The sequence below is a fragment of the Anas acuta genome, chromosome 1, assembly GCF_963932015.1.
Source record: "Anas acuta chromosome 1, bAnaAcu1.1, whole genome shotgun sequence".
In the NCBI taxonomy this organism is placed as follows: Eukaryota; Metazoa; Chordata; class Aves; order Anseriformes; family Anatidae; genus Anas; species Anas acuta.
The window spans coordinates 144,126,447-144,138,707 of NC_088979.1; the positions used below are offsets into that span (position 1 = coordinate 144,126,447).

The 12,261-nt window shown below is 37.7% G+C and overlaps 1 protein-coding gene across 9 annotated transcripts in view; it reads left to right on the plus strand.

The window, feature by feature from the left end:
* CHRM2 (cholinergic receptor muscarinic 2) overlaps positions 1 to 12,261 on the plus strand; it is a 111,454-nt gene that overhangs the window by 6,304 nt on the left and 92,889 nt on the right. Inside the window, exon 2 of one of the 9 annotated variants that reach the window (XM_068662719.1) lies at positions 11,224 to 11,363. The exons of the other annotated variants lie outside the window; for them this stretch is intronic. The gene's annotated coding sequence lies outside the window, so the exon portion shown is untranslated. The remainder of the gene's footprint in view (positions 1 to 11,223; positions 11,364 to 12,261) is intronic. 9 annotated transcript variants of the gene reach the window in all.

A 12,261-nucleotide genomic window follows, 5' to 3' on the forward strand; every position in this document is an offset into this window, starting at 1 on the left:
CCTCTAGCAGTTCTGAATGAACTGCAGATATTCTCACTGGCCAGATAAACAGCTAATCTGGTTTTGCCTCCCAGCAATCTTGCTACCTTAGTAATAGCATGTAGGAGAGAGTTCAGTAGGTTAATTACACATTTTCTTGGGAAAACCACACTTCAGATAACCTTTGATCTATTTAAATTAGTCATATTTCAATATTATCCTTATCTTTCTGTTATATGATGTGGAAATGCCAATAGCAGAACCCAGTTCATTGTATAGGTGCCATTCGTTTCCTCAGTCACGAACCCTCTTGTTCTTTTCTTCTCTTACCTAGACAATTTCAAGCTTTTCTGTCATTTTGCATGTCTTAAATACTGCCAATTCTTCCATCTCCATTTCTGGTGGTGTATTGGCCAAAGTGGACATTATTTTCTAGGTGAGGACTATTATTTTTTACTCCATCTGTACAGTAAATATTATTTTTTTTAATTTTTGTTTTGTTTTGTTGACTACCATTGTGACTGAGAAAAATTTATAACTGGGTTGTCTGTAGTTATACCAAGATTCTTCCATGAATTGTCAGAGATGGTTTTGGATCTAGGAAAGTTTCTTATTTTTTACTCCACTTGTGTGTGTTCTATATCAGCCGACACTTATTTCCACTTGCTATCAGAATGCTCAAGTTCACCCAACTTAATTAACACATTCTGAAATGCTTCCATCTTTACTCTTTTTTTCTAACAGCAGCAATTTCAGTAAAGAAATTATACCTGATATAGAATCATAGACAACCCAGTTGTTAATCTTTTACAGTGAAAAATGATTGTTCATGTGTAGTTCCTGCTTTGTATCTCTTAGACAATTTCCAACAAGTAGTAATAAACTATTTCTACAATGATGTAATTTCTTCAAAAGAAATTTCTCATATACATACATACATACATATATACATATATATTTATCAGGTTATATTTCCTGATCTATTAGCTTGATACTTCACAGAATGTGTAGAAGGCACAACATTTTATTGAAATAAACTGTTTTTTTTTTCCTCTGCTGTAGGTAATTCCAGTTTTTATTAGTTTCAATAAATGTATCTGGAATTGAAATAAGACTTTTGCATATATAATACCTATGACCACTTCAGTGCTTGTCCTAAAGATAGGTATGCTAGCTCTCACTCTCTAATCCTTCTGTAGTATATCTGACTTCAATAACAGCTTGCACATTTTTGCTATCAGCTCATCCACTTCATTTCCAAATGCCTTCCAAACCCTTGCATATATAACCATGAGGTCTTTGTGACACGTTGCTGTTTAGTTTATCAGTTTGTTCCCCTTTCAACATTTCACATTCTGGCAGCTCTCATCCTTTCTTGTCTTGAAAAAATAAAAAATAAAAAAATAGGTCCAGTGTGGACATTGGCACAGTATCTGTTTTGGGGATACTTTACCCAAACGGATCATTCAGAACTTCTGCAACATCCTTTCGGCCATTAATTGTTCCCGTTACAAGTATGTCTAACAGGTCTCATTGTTTCCATCCCAAACTGTGTGAATTTAAAACCCTTCAAAAATATCCTCTAGCGGCCCCTATACATATGCCAACTCTTGTCCATGCATCCTTTGCCATCTTCATTTACAACTGGCTTTATTTATTTGTTTATTTATTTATTTATTTATTTATTTATTTATTATTTAGATTTCCCTCCCTTAGCCAGGGACTTCAGCAGAGCTGAAGTGTAATTTCCTGAAAGCTCGTTGCTTGGTTCAAACAATGTATTGGATCTTAACATTTCAAAACAGTTTTGTTTTTTTCCTCTCTTTACTTTCAGTCTGTTTTCTGCATGATTTCCTTGAATCAGAAACACCGTTAATATCTCTGTTGATTTGAATTTTATGCACTTTACTTTTTCTTCCACTATTCCTTTTTTTTTTTTCCTATTCTGTTTCTACCTACAGTACTTTTTAAAATGATTCTCTAATTAATCTCAGTTTTGACATCGCTCTTTTAATATAGTAATAAGTTCATTACTATTTGGTGGCTTGACTGCATCACTTCTTCAGCTACTTAAGCCTATGTTAAGAACGTGTACTGTTATGTATTACAGTTATTCTAGAAATCACCTAGATTATTTTTTTCCTAATCCATTTGTACCAGTTGACCTACCACTGTACAAGTGGGTGAAGTTAACCAGAATTACTATATATTTTTTTTTTTTTACTTAGTTGTCTTTTTGATCTCTTTCCATTCAATTAATTAAATATCCCACATGTTTCCTGGGCAAAGTATGCTAATGCAGGATTTAATTAAAAAAATGTGTATTCTTTTTAAATTAAGCTTTATGTTCCGCACATTGGATTGAGACCAAGTAGACAAGCTCCTGACCATGCCACAGACCTCCTGTCTGACCTTTCTCAAGTTCCAGTGGTCTGACACAAAGCCTGCTGGGTTCAGAGAGCAGCTCTTGTTATCTTTAGGTAGGCTTTGGCTCAGCTTCCTGCAGTAGGGAGAATAAGTCCTCCTGATCTCATGACAATGTGAGGATTTACTTGCTGCAGTCAGGTACTGAGCTTAGGCAGTGGTACTGCCACATGAAAACAGAAGCAGACAGACTCCATCCACGGGGGCTTTCTTTGCATTGGGGTGTTGGAAATCTGAGCTTTTAGGAGCTGATTATCCAAAAAGTTTCTCTTTAGAACAGAGGACAAATTAAAATGTTCAGAATCCCTACAATAAAAGATTACCAAAGCTAATTGCCTCAGATCTTGTTGAGGAGTAAAAGGATAAAGTTACTTACAAGTTCAGTTTTACAGGGGAAAAAAATAGTTCTCATTGTATTGAGGTGAGGGTGGGAAGAGAGAATAATAAATTGAAGGTAACGTTTAATGGCTGGATGTGGTCCTGGGGCTTTTCTCAGTTTTGTGTTTTCAGCATAGTCAGTGTTAAGTGTAAAATTGTCAAAGTGGGGTTTACAATGCCATGAACTCATTCAGATCATACATTGCATCAGAGTTGTTCACAAAAAAAATAGTATGGACCTGTTGGTTCTCTTTATATCCCTTAGCTCAGTACACATTTCTGACATAAAACAGAGTTAGCGGACTTTGAGAGCAGGGCACGTGAACTGAGCAACATATGTATGTGGACAGGAATGTTACTCTTTTCTCCTCCACCATTATCCAAGGTCCTTGAGTATTTCCATCATCATCACTGTGGTAGATTCACACTTTGATTTATACATAGGCCATATAATGTATAAAAAATAGTTGCCTCACCCTCTCACTTTCCTATGTTTCTAGCAGCATTCTGCCATGGTGGGAAATTCAGTCTACTCCATTTCATACATAATATTGCATGAAAGTGGATTAATATATGTGTGGGAAATGAAAGCAGATGAGGGCTGGTGCTAGTAACCTTGGGGAAGGGCTTGCAAGTAAGCATATGGACAATTTTACTGTCACTGAACTTTGGAACTGTTGTTCAACATGGATGTTGGAGGAATATGAGAAGGGGTCTAGTCAGGAAGATGTCTTCTCTGCTATCTGCTTTTCCATGTTGAGATTAATCTGAAAACTGATTTCCTGATCTGTTGCTGGTATGTTTCACCCACACTAATTTCACTTTTCTAACAGTGAATTCTCAGCTGGCAAAATCTGTCAGAACATGTGTGACACAAAGAGGGAGACCGTCACCAAAGTGCTATATTTAACCTGGCAATACCATGTCTTATCATGCTTGACCTTGAGCCCTAGTAGTGAGAATATGAACATGGCATCTTAGCTTTAAAGTTCATTCCTTTAACCAAACATAAAAAGCTCTCAAATATAAGAAAAAGCAGGGAAGAAGGAAGGTAACATAAGTTACCCTTCTGCTTTTGACATTTGTGATAGCCAGCACACTTAGTTGTCACTGAAAGAACATATGAAGGGTTCATTGTTAAATTCTCATTTAAAATGTCTGATGTCTGCAAGTCATTTTCACAATCTTAGCCACTGGGAGTAAATGTAAGGACCTTTACTGAAAGGTTTGACATCAGAAACAGTTCCCTACAAGGAATCTCTTACTGTTATTATTCATTGTTCACATTTTGCAATGCAATTCAGTAAAGGGCTAAAAAAAAAAAATAAAAAGAAAAAAAAAAGTATATGATTGGAAAGTAGCAATGAAGGCAAAAGAACAAAGATGAGGAAAACCATTTTGTCTGCTTTGACTGAAGAAAGACTGTAGCTATCTTTCTTTGTTTAGCACAGAGTGAGACTGTATATCATCTATACTTTGGAGCACAAGGAAATGCAAAATATCCAGTTTTGAAAAACCCTGACAAATCAAGTGTTGTCATTCTTTTGAGTGGTAAATTTGACAATTGCTAGTCCACATTATTTCCTTTAAACTTTCTTAAAAATCCAAGAGGGGAGTGGGAATGACACATAATGAAAGAGATGAACAATATTGTTATTTTCTCTTTTGGACAACCATGAGAAGTCTGAATTCCTAGTTTCACTGCAGATTGATTATGTGGCTTTGGACAAACTCAGCTTCTCACCTAGAAATTGTATAAAGTAATGTTTGCATTCTCATATACTTTGTCTGCCCATGTTTAGTTTTGTTTAGTTTGGCAACACCTATGTAACAGTCTGCACTGAGAAACTTTACCCAAATTTGAGCATCCATAGAAAGAATTGAATGATTGATGTAACATATTTCAAACATTCGGTTTCTTTTTATTACTTATGTTACAAATTTAATTATATTTTTATTACTTATATTACATATATAATTTTTTACTTATATAACATATTATAAACGTTTCAAACATTTGGTTTCTTTTTATTACTTATAAAAATTATCTTAACACAGTTCTTTCTCAAACTTGACAGAGTGCTGAAAAAAATATGTTGTTAACAGCTCTGTGATGCAAATAAAGAGAGCCCCTCATACCTCTAATTGCTTTAACCCAAGGAAAATATGCTGAGGTGATAACACTGCATCCCTGTTCTTTTATCCTGCTCTTTGCTGCAGGCCACCTTTGAGAGAGGACAATGGGCAAGCGGGTTGGGGACAGCTGCTCTCGAACTCAAAGAATCACTTCAAGTTTTCAGTGTAGCTGTCTTCATTGGATAATGTTCAAACTGTTTTACTTTTGCTGCTCACCAGTAATTTGTTGCCTTCTTGGCTAGGTGCTTATCTAAACAGCCATAAGACACTTTGGAGATTAGTTTAATTAACCTGACTCCCCAGAAATACCTTCTACAAATACATTCAAAAATACTGTTTTATTTGTTCATTGTAACAGTAGGAGAATTTTAATATACATGTGGTTTCCAGGCAGATCTCAATGCTAGCCACAGAGTGCACATTCCTACTCCACTGTCTGTAACTGATAAAACAGCCTGAGATAACCTCCTTGCAGACACTTCTTTCAGCCTAATGTCCTTGTGTTCCCTTTGTAGGGGAACAGAGGGTCTGCAAAGGGAAAACGTGGCTGCTGCTCAGGTTTTAATCTCTCTTCTCATTCAGTTTGTTCTTTCCAACAACAACAACAACAAAATAAATGGATCAAACAGCCTTTATACACCAAAAATTATAAGGAATGTGACAGGCACTGAGGCCTTTGCATCCCCATAAATATAACAGAGAAATTCTCCTTCAGCAGTTGCATGTATATAAATTTTCATCTCGTTAGAGAAGAAATTGTGCCTCCCAAATGCCAAAAGAGAGAGATGATTTCTTCTTCTTCCTTTTCACTTGAAAGCTCTAAAATCATAGCCTTCCTCAAAACTGTATCATTTTGTGTGCTATATCAGGATTTAGACCATTGTCTTTTAACTAGTGAGTCCTCAAAAAAAAAAAAAAAAACAAAAAAAAAAAACACCATAGAGAACTAAGACTGAACATGTGGTAAAGGAGGCACTTCCTGAAGATGATCTCTGCTTTGTCAATGTCTTTTATGTCTGCAAGCAATGGGACAGGGGATTACTGCAAAGCATTCTAGGTCAGGGTTTTGTCATCATGGTCACGGTCCAATCCAAATCACAACATTGCTCTTCCACCTATGCAGGATTGCTTTGTACTGCAAATAAGGGCCAAGCTAAAGGCATGAACTTAAATGCAAGCTGAACAACCTTTAAAAGAGCAGGTCAAGCTTTCCATTTATTAAGAAACCCACACAACAGCAGAGTTAAAATAAGATTTCCACTCATTATAGCAGAATCTCCCATATTTCTTACTAAATAATTGTAAAAAAAATATTTCTAGGTGCTTTACTTGCTTGAAAAATAGAGCTGTTACTGTGTGGTTTTGGCTACAGTTTTAGCAATCCAAGTTTAAGTGCAATATTTTTAACTTTAAGCCAAAATCTCTAACAAGCAAAACAAAATAAATCTCAAGGAAAATGTGGTCTTGGTTCCATTCTATCTGGAACCTAATTTCTTCCCTTGTTACCCACAAGGCTGTAAAATACTGTAGCTCTGCTTGGGCTACACTTCAAAGCTATTTTATATACATATAGATGACTGAAAAACACTGAAGGCAAAGGAGAGCCAGGCCCACACCACAAAAATTAGCAATGCATTTTGTTCTGGAGGCAGTTTTTGTGGGTTTTAGAAACTAGTGGGCAACTTTATAGATAGGTGATATACTGTTATGGCAGGCCCCAGTGAGTTGGGATTTTTCTCTTGATGAATATTTCAGTGGCACTCTCCAAGCCAATCTGGAAAAAAAAAAAAAAAAAAAAAAAAGAGAGAGAAGGGAAAGAAGCTAAGTTTGGGGACATGCATCCTTGTTTTGCCAGGAAAACACTGTTTCTAGCAGTTTAACACTGTTTAACATTCTTTCGTGCCTGTAAGTTATCAATTCCCATAAACTGTCACATATTTGTTGATAAGTACATAAACCAAATAAATAATGTAAAACAACACATGATGCATGTTAAGATATTATAAATTCCTTCCCACTGTGGCTGTTTTGCAAAACTGATATTGACATAGTTCATATGTGCAGATTTACTAGAGGAGTCCATTACTGATGGCATTCATTGCCTCTAACTGTGAAAAAAAAAGAAAAAAAAAAAAAAGCAGGGGAAAAATAAACCAGGGAACAATGGAAGAAGAGAGACAGAAGGGAAAAAGAAAGCTCTCCAAGCAGTGGCTAGCCGGGAAGATGAGTAACTGGGCTTTTCACACCTCTGCTGGGCATCCTCTGATGTGCAACATCTGGTTCCCCCCACCACACTTTTCCCACAGTAGCTGTCTGGCTTTCACCAGGTCCTACTCAAGCCCCTGGGAGGCTGTCACTGCTTACTGATGGTGTTGATTGGAGCGTGCATTAATTGGGACAGGGACTCTATGGTCAGTTGTTCATGTTCATGTGCACATTATTCCGTCACTTGCCTAAACTAAAAACTTTATCTAAAATGGAATGAAAGTGTGGGAAAAGGGCTGATTCTCAGGCTGGTAACTATCACTGCCCATGAGAGCTGACCACAGGAAGGCCATCAGGGTGTGCAGGTGTAAGATGATGAGGATAGCAGCATGAGATTAACAGTGCAAGAGCAATGAGGGGAAAATACTGTCCCAGGGGCTCTGAAAACATTGTCCCAGAAGCCTGGGTAGGATGGTACAGAGATATGAGGGAAAGGCAGGCTGCAAAATTTTGAAGTCTCTTAGCTGTGCAAACCAGCAACAGAGTTTTGTTATAATGGAAAAATGTGACAAGGTAATATACTGACATCCTAGAAGTCAGTGGGATTTTTCCTTGGACTTCTCTGGAGCTGAAGGACCACTTCATTATTTGAGAAAGGAGCGATCTGAGGTTCTTTGTGCAAATGTACCTCTATTTGGGGAGAAGCATTGGCTCCATGTGCTTTGAACAAAGGGTGCAGTTTCTGAAGACTCACTCTCACTAGAGGCTGTTGCAAACATTGCTTCTTATGTGCTCTTATCACAGCCTGGCTGGCCACTTCCTCTCTCAAAAGGATTTTCCTGCTAGTGACTTGGATGAGAACCAGAGAACCAGTCCCTAACCCTTACACCCCTAGACCCCTACCACCACCACTCTCTCTCTCTCTCTCTCTTTTTTTTTTTTTCACTGCAGGTCAGTGGGCAAGACCAGCTGGGGATGTAGTGATTCCATGCTAAGAATAATAGCAAAATATATACAGCACAAAAGCAAAAGAGAAATGCATTCCCTGCATTTAGATGCTGTGTTGAGTATGCCTGTAAGAGAGTAGTAGATATTTCTGATTGCATGTCTTAACAGGTTAAAAAGTGTAATTTAACTTTTATTCCAGCTGTGGTAGATAGAATAACAACAACAAAAATCTTCATCTCTTTCTTTCAAAGGATGTGGTAGCAGTGGTAGAAGTGGTAGCAGTGGTAGCTTTTTTCCTAACCCTCTAAATGTTAACAAAACACAGAGATGACAACAAGGAGGAAAACAGAAATGGTCTCCTGTTTTTAGTTTTATTTTTTGTTGTTGTTGTTGTTTTAATTAATATTTATTTAATTTATTTATTTATTAACAAGAGCTCAGTACAAATGTTTCACTTATTGCATCTTACTCCTTCAGAAAGCAAGACAAATAAAAACACAACAGACAGGAAGGAAGATATTTTTGCATTTGATTGCATAGACAGAAAAGAAATAATACGCAAAGATGAATCATTTATTCATTTTGAAGGTCCACTAAGACTTCCGTGATAGGGATCAAACCAATTTATTTTTGTTGAATTTGCGAGCACCTCATCTCTTCAGCCTGCTGTGCTTTGCTATGAAGCCCGTTTCTGCACTGCAGCATTAAGAAATAATTATTACCCTTTATTGTGTAATGATTAGTTATTGCACAGGCCACATAGAAGATTTCTGCAGTCGTCATGCCAACTCTCTCCTGCATCCTGATTTAACCCATTCTACTATGCTGCAACTATCAGCCATGGGTGTATGTAAGGGAGATATTCAGGCTACACACACCCCACTCTGATTTTGCTGCATTATGGACACTAAAAGAGCACATGTTCTCACCTAGTGTGTACAGGAACAGCCATTTTAAAGAATACCGTCTTTTGCTCAGCCCGAACCTCCCTGCCATGATGTGAGAAGATTACTATGTATCCTGAGTGCCAGACCTCTTGCTGCTCTACAGCAACCCCTCTGTGTGCTTAAAGTGCAGTCTCAGAAGCAGCCTAATCCAGTCCTTGTCAGTTGGCAGCATGTTTGCTCTGATAGCAGGGCCTGGCAAGCTGGGTCTCGAAGGTTCTTTAAGAGAAATGCATGAAAGGAGTGGGAGATGTTTTAAAACAATGCAAGATCTCACCAGAAACCCATCTGCACTCAGTTGCAGAGACCCAAGATGTCTCTCCAGTGCTGCTGCTGATAGGGTCCCAACTTGAATGCCTGTACTTTTTTTGTGAAGAATTGCTTAGCTAGAAGGTAAGAACATTACTTATTTTGCTTTGCACTGAAAGGAAAAGGGAGAAGGGCTGAGTTTAAACTCCAAGGTGAATTGCACAGCACAGAAAACCAGAGCTGGTCTTTACTTAAGTAAGCACTCTCCAAGAAAATCTAAAAAATGATGACATAGTCATTTGCATTCTGATAGGAAATGATGTATATGCCATCCCAGCTTTGATTTCAGTCCCGCAGTTCTGCTTGCTGAAAGGTGTGGGCCCAGACCCTTTGTAGTCAGCTTAGCTCATGAATACCTGGCATTTGATATAATACTGTTGTGTTTTAACACTGACAGGCAGCTGAGCACCACACAGCTGCTCGCTCTCCCCAGGTGGGATGGGGAAGACAATTGTAAAGGTAAAAGTGTAAGAACTCATGGGCTGAGACAAGAACAGTTTATTAGGTAAAGCAAAAGCCACATGCACAAGTAAAGCAAACCAAGGAGTTCAGCCACTGCCAGGAAAGCAGGGCTCAGCACATGGAACAGTTTCTTGGGAAGAAAAATGCCATCACCCCAAATGTCCCCCCCTTCCTCCTTCTTTATCCCAGCTTTTGTTGCTGAGCATGACACCACATGGTGTGGGATATCCTTCTGGCCAGCCAGGGCCCGCTGTCCTGGCTCTGCCCCCTCCCAGCTCCTGGTGCACCCCTAGTCTCCTCGCTGGTGGAGCAGCATGAGAAGCTGACGAGTCTTTGGCTCTGTGTAAGCACTGCTTTGCAATTGCTGAAACATCAGTGTTATCACCACTATTTTCATCAAAAATCCAAAACACCACATCATATGAGCTTCTGTGAAGAAAATTAACTTTATCCCAGCTAAAACTGTGACAAATACCTATATGTAATTTTTATTTTTTTTTTTCTTTTGTTACTTGTTGCAATTACTACCTACAGCCCCTCAAGGAGAAAAAAGTCCACATACAAAAATAAAAACACATTCTGCACAACACAGCAGATCATGTCATGTAATTGCTATTACTGTTATTTATACGTAGTTCATTATACCATCTGACACACAAGAATGAAGGGCTTAATTGAAGAAATAATCTGAAAATCAAATTATTCTTTTCTTAGTGTTTCTTCAAAGAGTAGATTTTGTTAAAGTTGCTCCACATTTACTTTTTTTTTTTTCATAATACATCAATGCTGCAATTAAACATCTAACTGTAAGAAACAGTGTTGTTGTTTGTTTATTTGTTCGTTTTTCGTTTTGTTTTGTTTAAAAAAAATAAGTAAAAGATTTATTAATTTAGGCAATGCAACACTTTGGTAACCAAAACCGATGAGTGAAAGTGAGTGAAGGATGGGAAGAAGAGAGAGGAAAGCTTCTCCAAATTTCTTTCTTGTGTTTCAGTCTTTCTTTAATTTCAGCTGCCATCCAAATGAAACCTGTAAACAGAGGATTCTTTTATTCAGGTTCTTTCTTAGTTCTCCCTCTTCCATAAACCTCTTCCTTCCACCATGCACTTCTTATTCTTTGAAAAGAAACAGATCAGACAGTCATCAAACGACACAATGTTTAAGTTGTTTAGGTGATCATGTCAACGTATCATGTCAAATGACACGTTGACATGATCACCTGAAAAACCCTGGTCACATTAACAGGTACCGTTTTGCTATACACATTCATTGTATAGTGTTACTGTTCTGAACATTTTTTAAGTCATCTTCTTTCATGGGGTTGTCTGGTTGTTACCTCTGACCTGTAAGTCTAAGGAAATGCAGGATACAAAAAGTTGTCAGGGTATAGGTAAAGAATAGATCTGGGACAAAACCAAACATTTTCCTTATATTCCAGTTTGCTGTCCTCATTGCTCAGCCTTACCGTGTGGTCATTTTGAGCTTGTGACATTCTCCAGGGTGATGCTGAAGAAATTTGTTTGCAAGCAAGTCATCTGATCAGGCTTGGTGTACTGGAATGCAATGCCAACACAAATGGTAATTATGGGGACATAATTAGTAGGCTTCTATGTGGGAAAATGGCAGTAAATTATTGATTCCCATTAACCTAAAAGATGGAGGATTTTTTTAAGCTTTCTAATAGCCTCAAAACAGTTGTGTGAAGACAGGTTTTTCTGAGAACAAGCGTTCCCTCAGTCCTGAGTGATAACTGGACACTGCTCCCATCAGAAAGCTCGTGCTCTCTTCTGCTTTCAGATCCCTGAAAAAAAAAATAAAATAAAATCAGTGCTGAACAATTTGTTAATTGTCAACAATTAGTCCACTGGATATTTTTCCTTTGAATTTTGAATTGTCCATCTGCAAGTGTGCTGGCTAAGCTTAGCAGTCTAATTAATAGTTTCAATGTTCATGTCAAGGTCAAAAGATTCAGTCATTTTTTTTGTGTTCAGCATTGAGAATTTGGTATTTTTGGCACATGAGTGTTCACCTAACTCATGTGACAAAGCTTCTCACCTCTAATTTAATGACTCAGTGTTTATAAGCAAAAGCCAAAGGTGCTCTAGATGGTGGAACAGACAGTTAAGCTGTCCAGAAACTGTTCCTTTTTATGCTAGGAAGGGCACAAGCGTGGCATAGCCGAGGGGACAGATATAAAACCAGACAGATCTTGGAGAAAGGAGAAAAACAGAGGGATGGGCTGTTCAACAGAGGTCGTATTTATTATTTGTTGTATTTTTTGTATTTATTGTCCCTTTTTTCCACGTTAGATAATTATTGCAAATGTCTGACTCCATACCTCAGCTTCTTCCTGATGCTGGCTTGCAACAAGATCTTTTGGTTCAATACCTCTAGTGCTCACATTATACAAAAGTTTAAGGGTAGCTAGGGCATTATTTCACATCATCCATTTGTCTTTTTAAATGTAAAGTTAACA